Here is an 11539-nt window from a genome sequence, read left to right on the forward strand (position 1 = left end):
TTTACCAACTGAGCTATGAGGGAAAGGGAGATTATCTTGAGCAGATCTGACTTACAAGGGGGATTGGGTCCTTCCCCAGGGGCATTCTCTTTCTGGCCTTGAAGCAGCAAACAGCTCTACTGTGAACTCCAGTGGTGAGGGGGCATTGTCCAGGCACTGAGGAGCCCAACACCTGCACAGAATTGAATGCTCCCAATCCCAGGGACGGCGGAGCCTGGTGGGCTGCCGTCTACGGGGTTGCACAGAGTCGGACACGAATGAAGCAACTTAGCAGCAGCAGCAACAATCTGAATGAGACTGGAAGTGGATCTTCAGCTCCACAGGAGAATGCAGCAGGCTCATAGTCTGATTGCAGCCTTGTGAGAGCCTGAGCAGAGGACATAGCTAAGCTGTGTCCAAGCTCCTGACACATAGAAACTGTGAGATCAGAATGGTATTGGTTTAAGCCATTAAACTTGTACTAATTTTCTATGAAACCATAGATGACTAATACAAAAGCTCTACAGACAGCTTGACCAGTTTTGAAATGCTGGACACTCTACCTGAAGTCTGCTATTGCTACAGGCAGGTCATCTATATGTGTGTGCCTACAGTGGTCTGGAGGCTTTTCAGGATCCATGCCTGAGATCTCCCAGTACCTTCAGTTGGATATGACTGCCTTCCTGCAGTTCCAGAGGCTCTAAGGTACCATTCACTGGCCATTTGTTTTACTTAAGGCAACATCATGGACACTGGGGGAAATAACATATTTTGAGACCATACTAGGCTGGGTTTGAGTGCCTCTTTTGACATGTTTTAAGCCAGGTAACTCAGTCAAGTCATTTACACTTTTTGAGTCTCACATTTCTAAAATGCGGATGATAATATAACTTCCAGAGTTTTCATGAGAAGTAAACGAATTACCTGTATGAAACACCTGGCCCAGAGATTGGACTCTAGCATGTGCTAAATACGTTCATTTTCTTCAAGACTTAGCTTAAGATCTACCAGAAAGCTAGCTTTGATTTTGCCTCTGCTGCCTGCTAGTAAGTTACTTAACTGTACTCTGCTTCCACATTATCATGAATAAAATGAAAATAGCATTAGTACTTATTGGATACCATTATTGTAAGGATGTAAATAAAATAATCCATAAACAAATCACTTATCACCTGCATGGTACACAGTAATGTTAGTGTTTTTAATTATCATTCCCCTTCCACTTACCAAACTGGAATGCCTCACTTCCTTCTCCATGGTCTCATGAGCTTTGACTGGATTTCTAAGATAGCTCTTCTCATATTCTCAGATATGGGTATTGTAAGAAATTGTATGTATTTCTTTCTCTCCCAATTTACCTTTTGCTTTCAGGGGACAGGAGCCATGACTAATTCATCTCTGTAAGCCACTCAAAGCCTTGCCTCTTGCCTTCCAAATAGTAGATGGTCAAGAAGTATTGACTTGGGACTTCTCTGGTGGTCCAGAGGTTAAAACTTCGTCTTTCAATGCAGAGGTGTGGATTCAATCCTTGGTCGGGAAGCTAGGATCCCACATGTCTCATGGCCAGAAAACCAAACATAAAACAGAAGCAATACTGTAACAAATTCAATAAAGACTTTAAAAATGGTCCACAACAAAAAAATCTTTTAAAAAAGTACTGACTTGACCAAATTTTCAATTGACTTGGACAGAGCCAATACTAGATAAAAGCTAATTACAGAACCCAAGCAAAGTAGTGACCTTGTAGGCTCATTTGGTCCGTCCTGCTCGGGAGATCAAGTCAGCCAAGGTGAATGTGTCTCAAGCTTGGTGGAAAGATCCTCATGTACAGAGTTGGTATTATCGTTCATTAATTAATCCCTTGAACATTAATTTTCTCGGAATGTGTGTATCTAGTAGATGCTATATGCTCAGACACTCAGTTGCATCCGACTCTTTGTGACCCCCTGCAGAGGACCAGCCAGGCTCCTCTGTCCATGGGCATTCTCCAGGCAAGAATACTGGAGTGGGTTGCCATGCCCTCCTCCAGGGGATCTTTCCAACCCAGGGATCGAACACAGGTCTCCCACTTTGCAGGTGGATTCTTTACCATCTGAGACACCAGGGAAGATAGAGCGGTACAAACCAAGAAGTAGAAGACAGATTCCTTCTCTCAGAAAAGCTTCCTGATCTGTCAGCCAATACTATCCCCCTGGGCTTTGTAGGTGGCACTAGCGGTAAAGAACCTGCCGGCCAGTGCAGGAGTAAGAGATGGGGCTCAGTCCCTGGGGGTACAGTAAGTACTAATGCACCATCCCCCTTGACGGGGAGCTCTCTCTCGGCTCTCTCTAATATCCATCTCTCCTTGCTGAAATTCTGCCCACAGTCTCTGCTCTGAACTCAGGAGAGGGCCCGGAGGACAGCTGTTCCCCATCCTCAGCCACGTGACCCTCACATAGTTAAAGCCCATTACTGAGTCACCCCTCAGCTCTTGCCTCACTTAAGCTGTGCCTCTAAAGCAGGGATATTGATGACGACCTGACTGGTAGGGCGACTGTGAGAAATAACTCATTAAAATGGCTGCAGGGTGCAATGAAAAGGCCAGAGAACAGGGCCAAGCGGCTTCCCCCAGCACTCCATTCATTTTCAAGGGAAAACAATTCTAGATCGGAGCTATAAAAAGAACGCTGAAGATAAAGTGTACCTCTCTCCCCACCTCGCTATTTGTCTTCTATGAGGATCCGGGCACTTGCCAGGCCTCCTTTTCAGCCTTTATCACAGCACATTTCTCATCTGTTCTTTTATTCATGCTGGGCCCTTTTCATTGTCTCCTGCTCAGAAATGTGTGATAAGGATCTAGCTGCCTGGCATTAGGAAACTCAGCTGTTCAACAAAGGAACCTGTCATTGTGCCCCAGGCACTTCAAAGCTCTCACAATATCTTATTTTAATTATTTGTTGTTTTTTTTTTTAAAGTTTGAACAATGTGTTTTGCATCCTAGATTGTCTATGGGAAAATATATTTCTCGTTAGTTGGAGCCAGAGCTGCTGACAACTGCGAAAATAACTACACAGTAATTCATGCTAAAGTTTGTGAAAATACTTGAAATTCTTTTTTAAAGAATTAGAAGTATGCTTCTATTGTGTACCATAGTACTGATTAGACCTCATTGTGGGCATCAGTAGAAGCTAAGGATCTGGATGGCGCAACTAGATTATCCAGACTCAATATTAGCACATTTTTGCTAATATTAATTCAATGTGACTGTGTAGTATTATTGTAGAGGTAAAGACAGTGGAAGGAGCTTTCATTCTCATAAGAAGGGCCTGACGTGTCTACCAGACACTACAGTAACAGGGGCCTGATGACTGGGATGGACAGTGAGTATAAAGTTCAAGTGAATTTTAGACTTGAATTCCCAGCTCAGGCCTCACATTTCCACGCTTAACACTACAAAGGGCTATTTAACAGATCAAGTTAATCAAAACAAAACTGATAATACACTATGGACATCAGGAATTAGGAGGGAATACTGCAAATGGCAAGGAAGTATAAATTGAGAGGAAATGATAAAGTGGCTTATTGTGATCCATTCATAGAAGCAGAAGCAATAGCGCAAACTCAGCAAAAATGGTTATTCTGGACTTTTCTTCATCTCCAACACCACTCGTGGCCTTCTCCAGTGGCAGATGATTAAGACTCACTCTTCTAGGCCAGGTCCTGAACTGCAGTCAACAAGAGAGGTTCCTATCTTATTCAGACTGCTCACCAAGCATCTAACAAGGTGCTTTCATACTCACTCACTATGTGCTGCATTAATGAGTCAATACATAAAAACTTAAGTCTAAGAGGCATCTTGAAAGGCACTCAGCATTGCTTTGTTTTGTTTTGGACACCAGTGGCAGGTATTTGATCCTATTTTTCTGTCCATGGTGTACCATCATCATCAGTCCTCGCAAGTCTCCTCTCTTATTTTACGTCTACTTTATTATTATTTCTTTCCTCTGCTCCTTCAGCCTGAATCCCATTTTTCTCTCTACCATAAGCACCCACCCCAGAGTATCTAATTTATGTTCTTAGTTATATGCATATTTATAAATATCATGATATTATTGTGTGTGTTTAATTTACACATAGTATTAGCTGTGTTATCTCATTATATTTCTTACTCTAGTCATGCAACAGTATCTTTTAAAGATCTACACATGTTGTTTTATGTATATACATGTTTTTAATTTTGACTGCTGCATTATATACCATTATTTTTGTATATCATCTTACATTTATCCAAGGGAATGGATATATGATTGCCTTTAACCCCTGCAATTTTAATCACTCTTCAGTTCAGTTCAGTCCAGTCACTCAGTCGTGTTCGACTCTTTGTGACCCCATGAATAACAGCATGCCAGGCCTCCCTGTCCATCACCAACTCCCGGAGTTCACTCAGACTCACGTCCATCGAGTCAGTGATGCCATCCAGCCATCTCATCCTCTGTCGTCCCCTTCTCCTCCTGCCCCCAATTCTCTTAGTAATAATCAATCCTTTCCCCATTTATTTTGTTGATAACTTATAATTTTAATATAATTTGAAACAAAGAAAGGTGAAAAGAATAGTACACAGAACTCCCATCAGTATACCCAAATTTACCAACTAATTACATTTTGTCCCATTTGCTTTCTCATTATCAATTTACCTATATTTATAAGTGTATTTTTTTGATCATTTAACAGTAAGTTAGAGATATGATCAAGTCCATCTACCACTAAATTTATCTACTAAAAAGTCAATGGTCAAAAAATAAATCAAAGAGAATATCATGAAATACCTTAAGACAAATGAAAACTGAAAACACAGCACTCCAAATCTATGGAAGACACCAAAAGCAGTTCTAAAAAGGAAGTTTGGTGATACAGGCCTACCTCAATAAAGAAAAACCTCAAATAAACAATCTTGCTGCTGCTGCTGAGTCACTTCAGTCGTGTCCGACTCTGTGCAACCCCACAGACGGCAGCCCACTAGGATGCCCCATCCCTGGGATTCTCCAGGCAAGATTTACCATCTAAAGGAGTTTAAAAAAAATGTTCAAAGTCAATAGAAGGAAAGAAATAATAAAGATCAGAGAGGAAATAAATAGAAATTTTTAAAAAACTATAAAAGATCAGTGAAATTGAAAACTGGGTTTTGGCAAAGATAAACAAAATTGATAAATCTTTTGCCATTTTATTGTCATGAAGTGCCTCTCTTATCTCTGACACTATGTCTTGCTTTGAAGTTTATTTTGCCTAATTTTAGTATAGCCATTCAAACTTTCTCATACTTTCGTTTGCCTCATATGTCACTGTCCATTCTTTAACTTTCAATCCATCTATTTTCTTATACTTAAGGTACCTCTCTTGAAGATAACAGACACTTTTAGTCTTGCTTTTTTTATCCACTCCTACAAACTTTGCCTATTTAGTTGGCCTATTTACATTTAGTTTAATTATTGCTGTGTAGGATTGAGGTCTACCATTTGCTCTTTGCTTTCTGTTTCTCCTATTTGTTGTTGTTTTTTTTTTTAATTTTATTTAATTGGAGGCTAATTACTTTACAATATTGTGGTGTTTTTTGCCATACATCGACATGAATCAGCCACAGGTGTACATGTGTTCCCCCATCCTGAACCTCCCTCCCACCTACCTCCCCACTCCATCCCTCAGGGTTGTCCCAGAGCACCAGCTTTGAGTCCCCTGCTTCATGCTTTGAACTCGCACTGGTCATCTGTTTTACATATGGTAATATACATGTTTCAATGCTATTCTCTCAAGTCATCCCAGCCTCATCTTCTCCCACATAGTCCAAGAGTCTGATCTTTACATCTGTGTCTCTTTACATCTGTGTCAACTCTGCTGTCTTGCATATAGGGTCATCATTACCGTCTTTCTAAATTCCATACATATGTGTTAATATACTATATTGGTGTTTCTCTTTCTGACTTACTTCACTCTGTATAATAGGCTCCAGTTTCATCCACCTCATTAGAACTGACTCAAATGCTAAAGCTGAAACTCCAGTACTTTGGCCACCTCATGCGAAGAGTTGACCCATTGGAAAAGACTCTGATGCTGGGAGGGATTGGGGGCAGGAGGAGAAGGGGATGACAGAGGATGAGATGGCTGGATGGCATCACTGACTCGATGAACGTGAGTCTGAGTGACCTCCGGGAGTTGGTGAGGGACAGGGAGGCCTGGCGTGCTGCAATTCATGGGGTCACAAAGAGTCAGACACGACTGAACGACTGATCTGATCTGATCTGAATAGTCCATTGTGTATATCTCCCATTTGTTTTTTATTTTTCTGTGCTCTACCTTCTTATGGTTAATTGAATATTTTTTACTATTCCATTCTTCCACTGGCTTTACCTCCTTGCACTTTTTTTTTTTGCTTTTGTTCTTGTTTAGTAGTTGTTTTAGGAATTCTTAACTAGTTACTTAGAGCTAATATTGTATGAAGCGTTAAAAAAAAATCCTTGCCAACAGTATAGTTCCATTCATCCACTCCCCTTCAACCTTTATGCTATTATTTCATACATATTACAAGTCTACACCTTATAACCCCTATATATATTTTAAATTAAGAAAGAAAAAGTAGTTTTAATCCAAGTGCTGAATTCTTTATTTTTACTGCTAGATTTTTCATACTAAGACCTAGGAGAGCTGATATGTAGTTCTAGCCCAAGTCCAAAGGCCCAAGGACCTGGAGAACCAAGAGTCTAAGTTCCAGTCCAAAAGCTGGCAGGCTCAAGACCCCAAAAGAGCTAATGTTTCAGTTTCAGTACGGAAAAGGCTGATGTCCCAGTTGAGCAGTCAGGCAGAAGGAATTCCTTCTTAGCCTTTTTGTTCTATTCAGGTCTTTAATTGGACGCGGCTCACCCACATTAGGGTGGGTGATCTGCTACTCAGTCTACCAATTCAAACATTAATCTAATTCAGAGACATCATCACAGATACATTCAGGATAATGTTTGACCAAATTTTTGGGTTCCGCATGGCTTGTCAAGTTGACACAAAAAATTAGTCATCACATCCTGTTTGTCCTACAGTTTCTCTCTTAGCTTCTGACATTCATCAACTTCCTCTCACTTCTCCAAGATTTGGCTCTAAATGGAAGCTGGCACCCTTTGCTAGTTGATCATCTTTTGTGGAAAAGAAAGCTTCCAAAGTATTATTTAAAAATAGTCAACTTATTTAGGAAACTCCAAATTTTAGGATTGTTCCAAGACATTTCTTTAAAAAGCATAGAAATCTCCTTAGCAGCTTTTTTTTTTAACATTTCTCTGGTTTTGCTTCTTTACATTATTTTAGTCTATATGTGTGCTTAATCATGTCCAACTTAAAGAAATTTAAGAGGAAAACATGGGCTTGCTATCTACCAAGTTTTGTTTGATTATTTGCAATTTTATTTATGTTTTGTTTTTAATAAACAAGTGCTAATGGTTGAAATTCAATATATTAGCCATATAAAATATATGACAAGTTATGGGCCAAAAGAAGTCAACTATAGGAAGCGGAAGTTCTGAATAAGACAGTTAATGAGACTCACTGCATGATAAATATAGTACATTAAGCGATCTTTGAATCCCAGAGGAAAATGATATTATAGACTGAATGTTCTTGATGGTGCCTGATTTCCCCTTCCCCCGAGGAAGCATTCTTCAGCTCTTTTTCCTAATGGTTATCTCCAAAGCCCCAGTTAGAGAATGCTGCAGGGTCAGTGGAGAGGCGCAGAGTTTAAGCCTTCAAATACTGAAATCGAGATAAATATGCCAAGCATCCAAGTGCTGTTAAAACCTCCAGAAAGGCTCTGGAGTGGTCTGTTTATTTCTCAGTATTTTTGAGTCAGTCCCTTGGTTCTCAAGGAAGAGGGAAGGACGTGAGAATTCCAGTGCACTATTATTCATTCTTCTGTCCTGTGGGGAGCAAGGCTCTGATCACTCTTGGAGAGGGAGGCAGACATAGGCTGGCTTACAGATTTCTTTCTTTCTTTCTTTCTTTCTTTCTTTCTTTCTTTCTTTTTTTACTGCCAGGTTAGGTGATCTCAGAAGAGACAACTGGTTGCCAGGAATCACAGATTTTGTAAAAGCCAAAAGTCACACTGGAAATACTCTGATCACCTCTCAATTTACAGGAGAAAGAAACAGGCCCAGATGCAGTCAGTAGGTTGCTCCAGATCTTACAGTGGGAAAGGTGGACAAGAAGCCAAATGATCTAACTCCTGAATCAATGATTTTCCCATGACACTGAGACTTCACATGAATACCGATTTTTTAAATCTGCTTTCTTTAATGGTCTCATCTCTTCAATGGAGTATGGTACTCACCTTGACATTTTTTGAATGAATGAATGGCTTTAACTCTCAGAGATGATAATACTTTCATTCGTATTGATTTCTATGGTTTTGCTTCTTTACATTATTTTAGCCTATGTGTGTGCTTAGTCGTGTCCGACTCCTTGCAACCCTATGGACTGTAGCCTGCCAGGCTCCTCTGTCCATGGTATTGTCCAGGCAAGAATACTGGAGTGGGTTGCCATTTCCTTTTCCAGAGGATCTTCCCAACCCAGGGATCAAATCCACAACTTTTGCATCTCCTGAATTGGCAGGCAAGTTTTTGGCCACTAATGCCACCTGGGAATGGAGAAGGCAATGGCACCCCACTCCAGTACTCTTGCCTGGAAAATCCCATGGACAGAGGAGCCTGGTAGGCTGCAGTCCATGGGGTCACTAAGAGTCAGAAACGACTGAGCGACTTCACTTTGACTTTTCACTTTCATGCACTGGAGAAGGAAATGGCAATCCACTCCAGTGTTCTTGCCTGGAGAATCCCAGGGACGGGGGAGCCTGGTGGGCTGCTGTCTCTGGGGTGGCACAGAGTCGGACATGACTGAAGTGACTTAGCAGCAGCAGCAGCAGCCACCTGGGAAGCCCTTATTATGGCCTATTTTAGGACAATTAGCATTTGCTTTTTTTCTTGACAAAAGAGTTTAAAAATCTGGGGTTGAAGGTAGGAATAGAAGCTGGACACAGGGAGACCCTTCTTTGCTTTCACTGCCCTGAATGACCCATGAGTGGGTGAGTGGGCTGCTTACTCACTTGTCAGTCCTTTAGCTTTTCCAAAACCACTACAATGTGTTAGGTCCTGGGTCAGGTTAGAAGCTGGGGGTACAGAACTGAAGTATATGGTTCAGGTAGCAGGTAAGTAGGATGTCACAGAGCTAGGAAGACACAGCCCAGCAAAATGTGAGTTTCCAGCCAGTGTGTTCAGTGCACAGGTGCTATGGTAGCAGAGGAGAGGTTGATCCAGCTGGACACAGGTCACGTCACACTGACATTCCTTATGTAGGGATATATTGCATCTTGGTTATCTGCTTTCCCTAACTCCCTGTGTAGTACCAGCTCAGGAGAGATGAAGAGAATTATCAAATGAATGAATGCATAAAGTATTTCAGGTTTTGTAAATGTAGAAGGTGCAAAGAATCCACTACTTTGCCTACACACACAGGTAGCAAAGCAGCCACAGGTAAATCTGACCCAGACTTTTGTTTTGGCCCATGTCGTGATTTTTAGAAACTTGAACCACACTGTGCTTTAAAATATTGACGTCTGACTTCTTTTCAAAAATCAGCAGAATATCTGACAACACTGTGCACTTATTCCAGAATGACTGGCTGGTTGGCGCTGGTAGAACCTATATTTTCCTACTGAGCATAAGCCTTGAGGTGGCCGTGTCCCCATTGGTCATTCTGTGTGGGCCTGTGCACCTCACCCGGACATCTACTCTCGCATTCTGGGTCTGGACATCCACAGGAGTGGAGATCAGTGTGGGGAACAGCAGGTGTACCCGAGGGAACCAGGGAAGGATTTCTGGAGTTCCAGGGACTCTCGGAAGTGCAGCATGTGAAGCTGGGGAGAGCGGGCTGGCCTGATGGGAGGCGATCCTTCCTGATACTCAAGGTGGGCGCTCCACCAAGGGGATGGCTGAAGACAAGGAGACCATGCCTCCAGTTTTCCTCCTGAAAAAGCAGATATTTTCTTTTGAGAAATTAAAAAATACATTTAGTAAGTCTTCTAAAAAGCAATAATCAGCTCACTACACGTTAGCATGAATACCATATTTTTAAAAACGATTATATCTCCCCTCCAAAATTTTAGTGCTAAGTGGCATTATCTTATATTTCTGCAAATATCTTTATGTTTAGCTTAACAGAAGACAGCTGGTGTTCATTTTTATATTCAGTCTACAGTGGTATACTGTTTTCATTGAAGTATATGAAGAAAATAAACACACAGAGATGAAATCAGAAAAGAGGAAAGTATTTTAATAGTCTTTTCATATAACTGTGGCTGTCCTTCTGTAAATGGAATATATGGCATCATGTCCTTTCCCAGGGAAGAATATGTTCATATGTAGGTTCCTTTTGCTGGGAAAGTGTCTCCCCACATCTAATCCTAACCACCACCACATCCTGCATTGCATGAGGCGGTTATCCTCCAGGGCTAGGCTGAAATGGTCTCTTGGGACCCTGAACTTCCCCTTGGTAATGTTCATCACACTTGCAATTAGTTATTTGTGTCATTAGCTGCTTCATGCCAGGCTTTCCCACTGTAGGGGAAGCTCCATTACTGACTGCAGCGCTGTGTCTGTTTTGTTGATGACTGTGTGGAGCCCATAGTAGGTGCTCAATAAGCATTTTATGAACGTCTTTAAGATGTCTTCCATGGGACTTCCCTGGTGGTCCCGTGGTTAAGACTTCACCTTCCAATGTAGGGATGAGGGTTCGATACCTGGTCAGGGAGCTAAGGTTCCACATGCCTCATGGCCAATAAACCAGGACATTTTTTTTAAAAAGCAATATTGTAAAAAATTCAATAAAGACTTTAAAATGGTCCACATCAGTAAATTGACACAACCACTATTGAGAACAGTAAAAAACTAGGACTAAAACTACCACATGGGCCAGCAGTCCCGCTACTGGGCGTATACCCTAAGGGAACCGTAATACAAAAAGACACATGTACCTCAATGGTTATTGCAGCACTATTTACAGTAGTCAGAACATAGACGCAACCTAGATGTCCTTCGACAGGTGACTGAATAAAGAAATTCTGGTACATATATACAATGAAATATTAATCACCCATAAAAGGAATGAATTTGAGTCAGTTCTAGAGGATGGAGGAGCCTGGTAGGCTGCCGTCTGCAGGGTCGCACAGAGTCAGACATGATTGAAGTGACTTAGCAGCAGCAGCAGCAGCTAGTGAAGTGGATGAACCAAGAGCCTGTTGTTACAGAGTGAAGTAAGTCAGAAAGAGAAAAACAAATATCATATATTTACACATATATATGGAATCTAGAAAAACTGTATTGATGAACCTATTTGCAGGGTAAGAATAGAGACACAAACATAGAGAGCAGCCTTGTGGAGAGGGTGGGATGAATTGAGAGAGTAGCCTTGAAGCATATACATTACCATATGTAAAACAGATAGCTAGTGGGAAATTACTGTATAACACAGGAAGCTCAACCCAGTGCTCTGTGACAAC

At 41.3% G+C, this 11539-nt stretch overlaps 1 protein-coding gene across 1 annotated transcript in view; it reads right to left on the bottom strand.

Annotated features, from left to right (window-relative positions):
• Positions 1 to 8875: 8875 nt before the first annotated feature.
• The window catches only part of MARC1 (mitochondrial amidoxime reducing component 1), a 41061-nt gene continuing 38397 nt past the window's right edge, over positions 8876 to 11539 (bottom strand). The window contains exon 8 of the mRNA XM_010853262.1: positions 8876 to 10008. The gene's annotated coding sequence lies outside the window, so the exon portion shown is untranslated. The remainder of the gene's footprint in view (positions 10009 to 11539) is intronic.

Source organism: Bison bison, unplaced genomic scaffold, assembly GCF_000754665.1.
Source record: "Bison bison bison isolate TAMUID 2011002044 unplaced genomic scaffold, Bison_UMD1.0 scf7180017864325, whole genome shotgun sequence".
NCBI lineage: Eukaryota > Metazoa > Chordata > Mammalia > Artiodactyla > Bovidae > Bison > Bison bison.